We start from the raw sequence: 10,439 nt of genomic DNA, 5'->3' as shown, positions 1-10,439 counted from the left end.
GTTTAGCAGAGCAGCCAGGCAGAACCTAAAGCAGCACTCCTCTGTGGGGTGTGTGCATCCCAAGCATAACTCACAAGGGCATAATGACCACCTGCCCCACTCACTCTGCCTTGCAATCTTCCTTTAAGAAAAAGAAGCAAGCTGTGATTTTTTTCATGTTGTGTCACATGCCATGCCCATTGTCTGAATCTCCTCCCTCTACATGGTCAATATTTTATCACAATTTTCACTTCTAATCCTTTTTTTTTTAGATATTTATTTTTTTCAGGCAGAGTTACAGAGAGGCAGAGGTCTCCCACGTACCAGTTCACATCCCAGGTGGCTGAAACACCCTGAGTTGCACCGATATGAACCCAGGAGCCTGAGCTTTTTCCATGTCTCCCATGGGAGTGCAGAGGCAGAAGGACTCAGGCCTCCTTTTACTGTTTTTGCAGACCATAGCAGAGAGCAGCCAGCTGGGATGGGATTCAAATGGAAGCCCATATGGGATGCTGGCACTGCTCGTGGCAGTTTTACCTGCTACACCACAGCACAGGCCCCCTAATAATAATCATAATAATAATAATAATAATTCTTTTTAAGATTTTTATCTTTTTTTTTTCTGGAGAGTCAGAGTTACAGAGAGTCCTTCCATCTCAAACTGGAGTCACAGATAGATGCTTAACCTACTATGCCCCAGGGTCAGCCCAACCCCCCCACCTTCAGAGACTTAGTTGGCCAATTCTCTTTTAAATTTAATGTACTCTTATTTATGTGAAAGAGTTGTGGGGTGACTGGCTGAGAGTTGGGAGAGGAAGAGAGATCTTCCATCTGCTGGATGGGCTCTGGGTGGCCAGGGCAAATCCAGGAGGCAGGTGCCAGGAGCTTCATCTGTTCCACATCACTCAGCTGGTTCAAGTAGTGGGTCAATCTTCCCGTGGCTTTCCAGGTGAATTAGCAAGGAGCTGGATTGGAAATGGAGGAGGAGGGACTGGAAATAGACCTCATATTAGCGGATCACGGAGTCACAGCTGAGCTGAGCCCCCTTAAGATTTTTTTTTTTTTTGACAGGCAGAGTGGACAGTGAGAGAGAGAGAGAGGTCTTCCTTTTCCGTTGGTTCACCCGCCAAGGGCTGCTGTGGCTGTTGCACCACAGCGATCCGAAGCCAGGAGCCAGGTGCTTCCCCTGGTCTCCCTTATATGTGCAGGGCCCAAGGACTTGGGCCATTCTCCACTGCCTTCCCGCGCCACAGCGGAGAGCTGGACTGGAAGGTGAGCAACCGGGACAGAATCCGGTGCCCCAACTGGGACTAGAACCCGGTGTGCCAACGCTGCAGGCAGAGGATTAGCCTAGTGAGCCGTGGCGCCAGCCCAAGATTTTTTTTTTTAAGATTACACTGTACTGGGGCCAATCCAGCTCTCTGCTATGGCCTCCCACGTGGGAGACTGGGAAGAAGCTCCTGGCTCCTGGCTCCTGGCTTCCGAGCAGCACAGCTGGGGAGTGAACCCGGGGACGGAAGACTCTGTCTCTCTCTGCCTCTGTCTCTCTGTAACTCTGTTTTAAATAAATAAATAAATCTTTCCTTCCTTCCTTTCTTTCAAATAAATAGATCTTATAAAAGAAAAATTCCTGAAGTCAGGTACCCTGGAGAAGCTCTTTAAAAAAAAAAAAAGACACCATTTGGGACATCAGCATCTCATATCAGATCGTGGAGCCACACACACAGGCAGGCAGATGCTTAACCTACTATGCCCCAGGGCCAGCTCATCCCCCCCCCTTTCAGAGATTTAGTTAGCCAATTCTTTTTAAAATTAATTTACTCTTATGTATGTGGAAAAGTTATGGGGTAACAGGCTGAGGGTTGGGAGAGGAAGAGAGATCTTCCATCTGCTGGATGGGCTCTGGGTGGCCAGGGCAAATCCAGGAGGCAGGTGCTGGGAGCTTCACCTGTTCCACTTCTCCCAGCTGGTCCAAGTAGTGGGTCAATCTTCCCGTGGCTTTCCAGGTGAATTAGCAAGGAGCTGGATTGGAAATGGAGGAGGAGAGACGGAAATAGATCTCATATTAGCGGATCACGGAGTCACAGCTGAGCCGAGTTCCCTTAAGATTTTTTTTTTTAAAGAAAGATTGCACTGGGGGCCAGCGCTGCGGTGCAGTAGGTTAACGCCTTGGCCCGAAGCGCCAGCATCCCATATGTGCACCAGTTTGAGTCCTGGCTGCTCCTCTTCCAATCCAGCTCTCTGCTATGGCCTGGGAAAGCAGTGGAAGATGGCCCAAGCCCTTGAGCCTCTATACCCCCTGTGGGAGACCCAGAAGAAGCTCCTGGCTCCTGGCTTCAGATCAGCACAGTTCCAGCCATTGCAGCCCATTGGGGAGTGAACCATCAGACAAAAGACCTCTCTCACTTTCTCTGCCTCTCCTCTCTCTGTGTGTGTAACTCTTTCAAGTGAATAAATAAATAAATAAATTTTTCTTAAAGATTTATTTATTTACTTGAAAGTCAGAGTCACACAGAGAGAGGAGAGGCAGAGAGAGGTCTTCTGTCTGATGGCACTCCTATGGGATGCTGGTGCTTCAGGCCAGGGTGTTAACCCGCTGCACTGCAGCACCAGCCCCAAATAAATAAATCTTTTAAAATTAAAAAAAATGAAGATTGCACTGTATTGGGGCCAATCCAGCTCTCTGCTATGGCCTGGGAAAGCAGCAGAAGATGGCCCAAGTCCTTGGGCCCCTGCACCCATGTGGGTGACCTGGAAGAAGCTCCTGGCTCCTGGCTTTGGATCAGCATAGCTCAAGCCATAGCAGCCATCTGGAGGTGAACCAGGGGATGGAAGACTCTGTCTCTGTCTCTGCCTCTCTATAACTCATTCCAATACGTAAATAAAAAAAAATCAACCTTTCTTCCTTTCTTCCTTTCTAATAAATAGATCTTATGAAAGAAAAATTCCTGAAGACAGGTTCCCTGGAGAAGCTCTTTAAAAAAAAGAAAAAAAAAAAAAGTCCGGCGCCACGGCTCACTAGGCTAATCCTCCGCCTTGTGGCGCCGGCACACCGGGTTCTAGTCCCAGTCAGGGCGCCGGATTCTGTCCCGGTTGCCCCTCTTCCAGGCCAGCTCTCTGCTGTGGCCAGGGAGTGCAGTGGAGGATGGCCCAAGTACTTGGGCCCTGCACCCCATGGGAGACCAGGAGAAGTACCTGGCTCCTACCATCGGATCAGCGCAGTGCGCCAGCTGCAGTGCGCTGGCCGCGGCGGCCATTGGAGGGTGAACCAACGGCAAAGGAAGACCTTTCTCTCTGTCTCTCTCTCTCTCTCACTATCCACTCTGCCTGCCAAAAAAAAAAAAAAAAAACACCATTTGGGACATCAGCATCTTATATCGGAGTGTGGGCTCTTCCTCCTTCTTGCTAAGATGTCCTGATCTGGTCCAGTCCCAGCTACTGTGGGGCACTTATTTCTTAAGATGGCTTGATTGATTTAGAACACCTAGTGTTCAATTTCTGCACCTAGTGACCTTCCTTTTAGATTCAAAATGGCTCTCGCTCTCCTAGTACTAAAGATTCCATTTTGAGTCCAAATGCATGATTTTTCTGGTACTCTGCCTTGGAAGGAAGGAAGGGTAATTTTTGATGCTCTGCCTCCAGATAAATCAATATTCTTTTAAAATTTTTATTTATTTTTTTGACAGGCAGAGTGGACAGTGAGAGAGAGAGACAGAGAGAAAGGTCTTCCTTTGCCATTGGTTCACCCTGCAATGGCTGCCACGGCCAGCGCGCTGCAGCCGGCGCACCGTGCTGATCCAAAGGCAGGAGCCAGCTGCTTCTCCTGGTCTCCCATGGGGTGCAGGGCCCAAGTACTTGGGCCATCCTCCACTGCACTCCCTGGCCACAGCAGAGAGCTGGCCTGGAAGAGGGGCAACCGGGACAGAATCCGGCATCCCAACCGGAAGACACACTCAAGAGAGGAAGAATATATTATTCACATTATTGATTATTTACAGGAAGGTGCATCAGATGAGATATGTAAATGATTTCATAACATATGTATTGTGTGTATGCAATGTATGATTTCTAAGGCTAATAGGTCTATTTTATCTTTCATCTGGATTCTATGTGGTGCATTTTTGGTTAAATATTCAAATAACAGAAGTTGTACAGAATATATATGTATTTATACACTATTATAAATATATCAATTTGTGATCCTATCTGGACCAAAAGTAACTCCTAAACTAGTAGTTAAAATCAATTAAAATCTATGTTTTAAATATTTTCTCATAGTGTAAATCTAGAATTTTATTTAAATAATTTTACTTAACAAGTTTACTTAAATATTCTTAGAGGCCAACATTATGGTATAGTGAGATAAGTCACTGCTTGGGATGCCAGTATCCCACATCAGAGCATTGGTTCAAGTCCCAGTTGCTTTACTTCTGATCCACTTTGGCTAGTGTTCCTGGGAAGTGTTATGGGTCATGGAGGGGAGGGTGGTTACCTGAGAAAGCTCCATGTGTGCTTTTCCTCAGCTTAGCATAGAAATAAAAACATGGGAAACAATTTGCAAATAAGATGCAAAATCTTTATTTAGTTTGCAAAGCAACAGTAAGGCATCTAACCCAACAGGAGACCAGATGGAATGCCAGAGCAGGACTATGGCTTTCAGGAAGTGCCCAGGGTTTTTATGGCATTACTGCATTTTAATTGGGTCAATCAATGGGGGTGCCCATTGGACAGGGGCTTCACATAGTCTATGTTGATTGAACTGGGGCCACCCAAGGAGATAGTGGGGGTCTCCTGAAGTCAGCCAGAGTCCCCTTAGGGGCTCAGGCCTCTCCTGTACTAGCTCTGGGTAGAGGATTGACATTGTGGTTAGAACTACAGGCTCACACATACTGAACAGGAGGTTATCATGGGGGAGATGCCAGCAGGTATAACAAGCTTTCCAGCCACAGCTTGCAGCCTGCTTGCACAACATTTGCAACCTGATTATGTCAGAAATTCTTTCCGTGTCTGAGAGGCCCACAGGCACTTGTCCCCCTCCCCGGATATTCTCAGGAAGGCAGCAAATTATGGCCCAAGTACTTGGCCCCTAGCCACCCTCATTGAAGACTCAGATGGAGTCTCTGGATACTAGGTTCAGCCTGGTCCAATCTCAGATGTTGGGAGCATTTGGGAAATAAACCACTAGATGGAAAATCTGCCTCTACTTTTCAGAAAAATATATACATTTAAAAAATAAATATTTAATTTTTAATATTTTTCAGTGGGAATTTTGTATAGAATATTGTTTTTTAAGATTTTTTAAAAGATTTTATTAATTTATTTGAGAGGTAGAATTACAGACAGTGAGAGGGAGAGACAGAGAGAAAGGTCTTCCTCCCATTGGTTCACTCTCCAAATGGTTGCAATGGCTGGAGCTGCACTGATCTGAAGCCAAGAACCAGATGCTTCTTCCTGGTCTCCCATGTGGGTGCAGGAGCCCAAAGACTTGGGCCATCTTCTACTGCATTTCCAGGCCATAGAAGAGAGCTGGATTGGAAGAGGAGCAGCCAGGACTAGAACCGGTGAACATATGAGATGCCAGTGCCACAGGCAGAGGATTATCCTATTGTGCTATGGCGCCAGCCCCCTAGAATATTCTGAGCCCTTATTTCATTTTGCTGTACTCTCAGCATTCTTTGAGTTAGCCATTGAGTGTGAAATGAGCTATTGTATAATGTAACACTGAAGACTGGGCAGCAGAATACTCTGGAACTTATAATTGCTCATGATAAATGGACAACAAGGACTAACACCTTGTTAGTGACTACTGCTGTCCCTCACCCTGTCCTGGATGACACCAAGTGTGACCACAGGGTTTCTGTGATTGGTTGACACACTGTGATCCCAGTCATCAGAATAGCTGGTGCTATTGACATTACTTCCCACAAGCAACTGAGAGCAGGTGATAAAATTAAGAACTTTTTGGGGAGGTGAGAAAAATAGGAGCACAGACACATAGGCACAACCTCAGATAGGCACATCTGCACATACAACAGAAAAGCAGCCCAAAGCTGCTGCATAGGCCTGCATCAAGTTAGGGATACTAGTGTTGCTTCCATCATACTAGAACTAAAAACACTCCAGGTCTTAGAAACCCAAATAAATTGATGATATACCTCTTAGAGTTGGAAGGGTTTTACTGTCAGCACATTTATAAGGCCTTCTCTGATTACTATTTTCTGTTTCTCACATTTTCTTCCCAAGACATTTGCCTGTAGAGATAATTCCATTTAGAAATGTCCTCTCCCTTTAAGTGTGTTTTGTTTATGGCCCTGCAAAAGCACTCATAATATAGATGAAAACTGACTCATTTCCTAAACTCTGGATTATTTATAGCTACCACTGAATAGTATATTCAAGATTTGGACATGTTATATGATGTGTGAAAACTTAAAATTAAAATTACAATTAAAAAACACACATGTTTCTCATGAAAATCTGAGAACTGTTAAAAGCATAAAACTGTAATGCATTCCACTGCATGTAATCATTCTATATTTATTTTGGAACACTGAATTATCTATTTTCATTCTATATGATCACCACATAATAGATAATTTGCTAGTGTTTACAAGAGAGGTACAACACTTTAACATATTTTTAAAGTCTTGATAACACAATGAACATAAATATTTAATGTAAAACTGTATGATTTTCTTAAAATCTTGGTAGCATTTTCAAATAATTTCTATTAATGATTTTTGGGAGAATCAGAAGAATGTGCATTTATGTGCATGTAGGTCCTCATGTATATGTATCTTTCTTAAAGTTAAGCAAATTATATTTCAGAGTAAAATGGATTTATAACACTACAATTCATGTTTTGTGGTATGTTGACAAAATATGATATCAATGTGTATCTCACATTAAATTTTTAATGTACATGGTAAGAACACTGAGAATTTATTTCTAGGAGATTATAATATAATTCTCTAGAGTTCTCATGCTGTTCACCAGATCTCTAAACTGATTAACCTTACAGAATTAAAACTTTATACCCAGACCAGGCATTTGGTGGAGCAGTTAAGATGCCACATGAGAGGCTCACATCCCTTATTAGAGGGTCTGGGTTTGAGCCCTGGCTCTGCACTAAATTCTGGAGTCATGCTAATACATGTTTGGAGGCAGCAGGTGATGGCTGAAGTTGTAGGTCTGTCACCACAGGGGAAACTTGGGTTGAGTCCCTGGCTCCTGTTTTGACTTGGCTAGCCCTAGGTATTGTGGGAATTTGGATAATAATCTAAAAGGATAAATTTCTGTCACTGCCTTTCAAATCAATAATGATTAAAAACAAATTCTACCCTAAGATCTACATCATTCCATCCTATCCCAGTAACCAATGTTCTGCACTGTTTCTATGTACAGCATTTGGATCCTAAAAATTCTACATATAATCAAGACCACAAAGCAATTTAAATATTTTTTCTATATCTGGTTTATACTCCAGATTCATCTGTGCTGTAGCAAATGGCTAAATAATTTTCTCTCAATAGCATTCCAATATAAAATATTTGATTCTCCATTTCTTTATTTATAATATTTCTTCATCCATCAGAGGTTACTTAGTGTGTTTTCATCTCTTGGTTACTGTAAAAATGCTGTAATAAACATGGGAGCACAGATATCTCTACCAGGTGATGACTGACTGATTTCTTTGCATATACACCCAGTAGAGTAATTGATGAGTCGTATAGTTATTCTATTTTTACTTTTTGAGGAACTTTCATATTGTCTTCATACTGGCTGTACCCATGTACATTTCCACTAATTATATAGATGGGTTCTTATTTATCCAAATCCCTGACTACACTTGTCATCTCCTATCCTTTTGACAAAAGGCACTGTAAAAGAAGGTGAAATATTATTGAATATTTGACTTGCATTTACCTGGTATGTTAGTGATATTGAGCGTCTTTCTATATATCTGCTGCATTGCAAGAAAGTGGTTCTCTACTTATATATGTACTTTGCTATAACTTTATTTTCTATAACAAAAGATGCCAGAAGGTAATTATAATAGCATTATTTATTAAAACCCTTGCATATTTGTTTTTCCAGAAACTGGTTTGCAGCTCAGAAAAGAATAAAATATTTTTAAATAAAGATTCTTATTTGCTTTCTTATTTTTACAGATATTCCAAGGTTTGTGCTGTTCTTTGTCTCTTACATCATATAAAACTTTAAAAGACATTTCCTGTGTACTTCTTAGTTATTTTTATTTTTATTTCATCATACTATATCTTTTTATAAAAGGCACTTATTGTATAAATTAATGTAAAGTAGCCAAATCCAGCTATAAAGCAGCTTCAGAAACAAACCTGACCAAAAAGTTCCCAGTAACCAGGCATGATCCAATTGTAGTGGTTATTTGTATTTCACGAATATCAGAACTTCTTTCAGGAGCTGGCTATAAAAGAGAAGATGGCCCAAGTGCTTGGGCCCCTGCAACTGCATGGAGACCTGCTAAAAGGTCCTGGCTCCTGGCTTCAAATTGGTGCAGCTCTGGCAATTGTGGCCATCCGAGGAGTCAGTAGATGGAAGACCTCACTCTCTCTGCTTCTGCCTCTCTGTAACTGTGCCTTTCAAATAAATAAATAAATCTTCAAAAAAGTAATATAAATACAAAGTAAACAATAGTAATATTTATGGAAAAATGGCAAGGTCAGGTTGTTACATATCAATAGTAATCTGGAATGTAAATGACTTCAACTCTCCAGTTAAAAGATTCAGACTGGCTGAATTGATTAAAAACAAGAGCTCTCTATTTGCTGCTTAAAACGAACACATCTCACCAACAATATATACACAGAGACTGAAAAGTTATTCCATGCTAACAGAAAACAAAAAGAGCGGGTCAAGCCATCCTAATATCAGACAAAACAGACTTTAACTCAAAAATTGTTAAAAGAGGCAAAGATGGGCAGTATGTAATGATTAACAGATCAGTTCAACAGGAAGATGTCACTATATTAAATGTATGAACCCAATTACATCATACCTGGCTATTTTTTTTTTAACTTTTATTTAATGAATATAAATTTCCAAAGTACAGCTTATAGATTACAAAGGCTTCTCCCCCATAACATCCATCCCACATGCAACCCTCCCCTTTCCCACTCCCTCTCCCCTTCCATTCACATCAATAATTCATTTTCAATTCTCTTTATATACAGAAGATCAGTTTAGCATACATTAACTAAAGATTTCAACAGTTTGCTCCCACACAGAAACATAAAGTGAAAAATACTGTTTGAGTACTAGTTATAGAATTAAATCACAATATACAGCACACTAAGGACAAAGATCCTACATGAGGAGTAAGTGCACAGTGACTCCTGTTGTTGACTTAACAAATTGACACTCTTGTTTATGGCATCAGTAAACAACCTAGGCTCTTGTCTGCCAAGGCTGTGGAAGCCTCCTGAGATCACCGACTCTGATCATATTTAGAAAGCCATGGTCAAAGTGGAAGTTCTCTCCTCCCTTCAGAAAAAGGTACCTTCTTCGTTGACGACCTGTTCTTTCCACTGGGATCTCACTCGTGGAGATCTTTCATTTAGTATTTTTTTTTTTCCCCAGAGTGTCTTGGCTTTCCATGCCTGAAATACTCTCATGGGCTTTTCAGCCAGATCCAAATGCCTTAAGGGCTGATTATGAGGCCAGAGTGCTGTTTAGGACATCTGCCATTCTATGGGTCTGCTGTGTATCTCACTTCCCATGTTGGATCGTTCTCTCCCTTTTTGATTCTATCAGCTAGTATTTGCAGACACTAGTCTTGTTTATGTGATCCCTTTGGCTCTTAGTCCTATCATTATGATCAATTGTGAACAGAAATTGATCACCAGGACTAGTGAGATGGCATTGGTACATGTCACCTTGATGGGATTGAATTGCAATCCCCTGGTATGTTTCTAACTCTTCCGTTGAGGTAAGTCAGCTTGAGCATGTCCCGAATTGCACATCTCTTCCCTCTCTTATTCCCACTCTTATATTTAACAGCGATCACTTTTCAGTTATGTTTCAGCACTTAAGAAGAATTGTGTATTGATTACAGTATTCAACCAAAAGTATTAAGTAGAACAAACAAAAAAATACTAAGAGGGATACCATTAAGTTGTTCATCAACAGTCAGGGCGAGGCTTGATCAAGTCACCATTTCTCATAATGTTCATTTCACTTTAACAGGTTTCCTTTTTGGTGCTCAGTTAGTTGTCACCTATCAGGGAGAGAATATGGTATTTGTCCCTTTGGGATTGGCTTATTTCACTCAGCATAATGTTTTACAAATTCCTAACGGGGATCAGTTTTCAGTTAAAATTTAAGCACCTAAGAATAATTGTGTGTGAATTACAGAGTTCAACCAATGGTACAAGAACAAAAAAAAATACTAAAATGGATAAAGTATTACACTGTACATGAAC

The 10,439-nt window shown here is 41.6% G+C and overlaps 1 long non-coding RNA gene across 3 annotated transcripts in view; it reads right to left on the bottom strand.

Annotated features, from left to right (window-relative positions):
- Positions 1-1,799: 1,799 nt before the first annotated feature.
- Positions 1,800-10,439, bottom strand: part of LOC149119477 (uncharacterized) — a 28,741-nt gene continuing 20,101 nt past the window's right edge. For 2 of the 3 annotated variants that reach the window (XR_016228659.1, XR_016228661.1), the window contains 2 exons: positions 10,126-10,234; positions 1,800-2,001 (listed from right to left, as the gene is read on the bottom strand). This is a non-coding gene — a long non-coding RNA (uncharacterized LOC149119477). Of the gene's footprint in view, positions 2,002-9,250; positions 10,235-10,439 lie in introns of those variants that run through there. The other variant, XR_016228657.1, reaches the window with a different exon arrangement.

The sequence above is a fragment of the Oryctolagus cuniculus genome, chromosome Y (assembly GCF_051225735.1).
Source record: "Oryctolagus cuniculus isolate XC-2025 breed Fujian yellow rabbit chromosome Y, ASM5122573v1, whole genome shotgun sequence".
Classification (NCBI taxonomy): domain Eukaryota; kingdom Metazoa; phylum Chordata; class Mammalia; order Lagomorpha; family Leporidae; genus Oryctolagus; species Oryctolagus cuniculus.
Note: the sequence above shows the minus strand (reverse complement) of the source record. Positions and strands in the feature narration are given on the sequence as shown.